Consider the following 4,573-nt stretch of genomic DNA (forward strand, 5'->3'; position numbering starts at 1 on the left):
TTGGAGTAGGAGTCACCCTAGACTCCGAACCAAGTAAATACTTGGTGTCTTTTGTGTTTGTTTTCTTATTTCGCTGCTTAACTCTCGTCAAATTTCCAAATACGATAAGTGAAAGTCACGAGCGCTAATCACCCCCCCCCCCTCTAGTGCTTTTCGATCCAACATACATTATTTTGGGTTAATGTGTGAAGGTACTTGCAATCTAATGGTTGCATCATTTAGTACGTAATTGATTCTTGTTAAAATAGAGGTTGCAAACTTGAATATATTTTTATAGTTGATGAACTACCTTGTTTAGTTAGTACTTAATTTATCATGGTTCTGAATTGAATGATTTTTTTGTTGTAGGTTGAATAAAAAATTAGATGTCTATATAGTGCTAATTAATTGATGGCATACAAAACTTTAAACATGTGCAAGAAGTTCCCCGTGAGGCTCCTATGTGATAGATGCTTTTAAACTGAACTTTGATCGTGTGATCTTTTATGGTATATTCCTGATAATAAATGGTTCTATGGTCTGATCTTTTGTGGTTGCAGTATTGGATATTTGTGATCATGGTTGGGATATGTAGTAATTATAGATGCTTCTAAACTAAATTGAATATATATATATAACAAAAAACATGATGTATATATATTGAACTTATAAATAGATAATAGTTTTTCTTATAAAGACAATAATTTTTTTCTATTGTCAATGTATTTTATAATCAAGATAGACAATGATTTTTAAACTATTGTGAAAAGTAATTAAAGATAATGATTTTAAACTGTTGTTAAATCATCATCTAATACTAAATCCTTAAGAAAGACAACGGTGTTTAATTGTTGCCAAAAGTGTCTAAAGACAATGGTTTTTAACCATTATAAAATTATTGTCTTTGGTATTAAAAGTCAACAATTAAAAATTGTCGTAGAACTGTTGTCTACCAGGTTTAAAGACAATGGATTAAACCGTTGTCGTTTAGCACACTTTGAACAACACTACCAATTACAACGGTTTTAAATGGCTACGACAACGAATTTTATCCGTTGTCTTTTAATATTTTTGTTGTAATGTTTATTATTAACAATTACAATTGTTATATCTTTACTTGTAGAGGTGGTACATGGTCCTCTATTTGATTTTTCTTGACTTGTGGAGGTGATATCATCTTCCTCTTCATTTGACCCAGAGGTAGAAGCTTCTTCTTGCTCTGGTGTCAACAAATGATGCTCCCCCTCAATCCTTGAGATGAAGGCTTCTTGAATTTCCTCCTCGGATATTGAGTACCTCTCAACCTCCTAATCCTTGTGCACATCAAACAAAGAGTATGCCCCTTTGCCTTTGTCTTGATGCTCTCTTGAGGATGGATCTTCTTCAATTTCTTCTCCTTTGAAAGATAAGCATCTCTCAACCTCCAAACCTTTTTCTTTGTGATCTAATGAGTTTCACTCTTTGGATTCTTCTTGATTTAACGTAGTGGAGGGTATTGGTACAATCGACCTCTAGGATTTCAATTTTTGATAATGTACCTAATTTTGGTCAGTTTGACCAAGGGTTAATCTAAATAGGACTTGATATTTTCAAGAGAGAAGTCTAGTCAGGACTAGATGACTAGCAAGGGTAAGTCCTAACCGAAGGATAGGCAGGTGAGAAGTCTATTGAATGACTAGTCCTAACTGGAGGTTAGGTAAGTGAAAGTCCTGGTGAGTGAAGTTGAGCCCTAGTGAGTGAAGTTAGGTAGTGGAAATCCTAGTGAGTGAAGTTGGACCCTAGTGAGTGAAGCTAGGTGGTGGAAGTCCTAGTGAGTGAAGTAAGGCAATGGAAGTCCTAGTGAGTGAAGTTGGGCAACCCTAGGGGAAGGTAACCCTAGGTAATATGTGATCGATTAGTTTCTAGTTAATCGCGGGGGTTGAATGGACCAACGAATTATTAATAATGCTAACACTATTTTTATTTACCATTTTTCTATTGTGTTAACTCAGTATTGCAGGCAAGTCTTAGTAGATCAGCTTAGTCAGATACTAAGTAAGGTCAAAAAAAAGTTCAAACAGGTCTGAAGGACCATATGTTTGGTAAGTAAGTGAAGGTAAGTCACTGAAGGAGACTGACTCAGTGAATACGCATCCAGAATGAGGGGGCAATAGGCGTCGGCCCAATTTAAGTCTATTTTGGAAACCTAAATTAAGACCCTAGCTAGATCCTGGTCATGAGGATAGGATCTAAGTCATAAATTAATCATATTATTATTATGCTAACTTTGTCTTATAGGTTATTATTTGTTGTGTTGGACTAACATATTTTATAGGGCAAAAGGAGCAAAAATTACTTCGGATAAATAGTGTTGGTCCCTTGGTGGCCGGTAAGAGGGGGTGAATTGCCCTGCAAAATATAAAACAAGCAAAATTCCTTTCTTGACTTTTCAAACTAAATTAAGACACACTTGTTCAATAGTAAACTAATTATCAAAAAAGAAAGTTTTTTACTTGGTTTGCAATCAGAAGATTGCTAGTTTAAGACATTGAAAATTCACTATAAAATCTCCTTCTGGCAGAGAAGCCTCTTTACAATAGTTAAAACACTAGATCACAAAGTATAACAGAAGAGAAAATTGTTTACAAGCGTTGTTTTGACAATTAAGATTAGGGATGTATTTATAGCCTTGCTCCGGGCGCCCGGAAGGGTTTCGAGCACCTAGGTATGGATAAAACTTTATACACGGCGTAATAGATTGTGACGGCTAGGCGAAGATAGAGTTTTCTAGTCTGGACGCCTATACCAGGTCCGAGCGCCCGGACTGTGTGGATATGGTCCCCTTGGATGAGGTGATCCCAGGGTCACCCAAGGGATTCGAGTGCTCGAACCATCCAAGCACCTAGACTTGGTCCCGGCGCCCCAAACAGTCAACATCTTGTTGACTATTCGATTTCTCCCCATTCCGGCTTTGTTTGCTTGGATGATTTCAACCATCTGGAATAGGGCTCACCTGAACCTATTTTTTAGCCTTCTTCTCGAGCAAGCTTCCGCTTCGGCTTCTCGTCCCTCGGAAATGCCACGCAATTCCTTCTCGTCTACCATCATACTCTTCTGCAGCTCCTTGTCCCTCAGACGCACCGAGCACGTCGACTCTCTCCCGTGACATCCTTCTTGCTAGCTGCGTATTTCGTTCGACTTCTTGTGCTCCTAAATTCCTACACACTTAGATACAAGCATCAAACAACAACAGGATCTAACTTGACTTGATTGATCACATCAAAACTATCATAAGGTACTTAATATCTTCCCCTTTTTAGTATGAGCGAACCAAGTTAAGTTAGGATAAAAACAAATAAGAGTAAGGTAACAAGTATAGATTTTGTAATTAAAAAAATATGTAAAAATCAAGATGTACCCTCCTCCTAGATTTAACCTCTAATTCTCTCCCTTTGATCATATTAAAAATAGGGGTATGCTATGAAAATACTTTGAAGTAAATTTAAAGCAGAGTCTAAGACATAAAAATATAATGACTATCATCCAAAAAATTCATGAACTTTAAATTTCAAAAATCTAAATTTTTATAATTTATAAACTATTTTTAGAAGAAAAAAAATAATTTGGAAAATATTTTTAATTATGGGAAAAATTATGAAAATTTTTATAACGATTAAACAACCATATCCAAATTAAAAATAAAATTTTCATGAAAAATTAAAATTAATTTAAGCAGCAATAAATTCTTTTCTGCATAAAGATATTTTTTCTTTGAAAGTTGATTAAAAATAGTTTCTAAGCTCAAAAAATTGTGAAAAATATTTTCTGAATATGTATTATAGCAAGTTGCTTTGTAAAAAAAACTAACTTCTTAAGAATTTTAATATTAAAAGGTAGTATTTGGATAAATAATTCATATAAAATTCAACAACAGTCAAAAAAAATTTGAAAATATTTTCTTAAATATGGAACATGATACATTTTTATAGAAAAATAAAGTTTGTAAAATTACTCTGCAAATTATTTTTGAATCGAAAACTATAATTTTTGTTAAAAAAATAATTTAACAACTAGAAAAATTTAAAATTTATCCTACCAATAAGTGATGAAACCCTCTTTCTCGAAAAAATTAAAGTGAAAATTAATATCTAATAGAAATTATCTGAAATAATTTATTTAGATAATTTCAAGCAAACAATAAAAATTAAATCAATTCAAAAGTACGACATGCATAAAAATTTAATTTAAGCACGATTTTGGAATTCAATATAGGTTCTTTCCTACTTGATTAATTAAAAATTTTCTCGAAATATATTTTTGTGATATTCTTCTAATTTGAACCTTATGATATCTAAAGTGCCAGTTTAGTCTTTTGAAATTTGAAATAGCTATATTCGAACATGTAGAATTTTAAAATTTTCTATTTCTACTTTCAATTTTTCATTTTCAGTTTTTAGTTTGTCAAAATCTTCTAATTAACAAGATGTTGCTAAAGTTCCTTTTAACTCATTATTTTCTTTTAATAATTTTTTTTTATCATTTTCTAATTAACAGGAATTTTTTGATAAAATTTTAATAAATTTAAATAGTTGGTCAGGAGGTAGAGACTGTACCT

This window comes from Zingiber officinale, chromosome 7B (genome assembly GCF_018446385.1).
Source record: "Zingiber officinale cultivar Zhangliang chromosome 7B, Zo_v1.1, whole genome shotgun sequence".
In the NCBI taxonomy this organism is placed as follows: domain Eukaryota; kingdom Viridiplantae; phylum Streptophyta; class Magnoliopsida; order Zingiberales; family Zingiberaceae; genus Zingiber; species Zingiber officinale.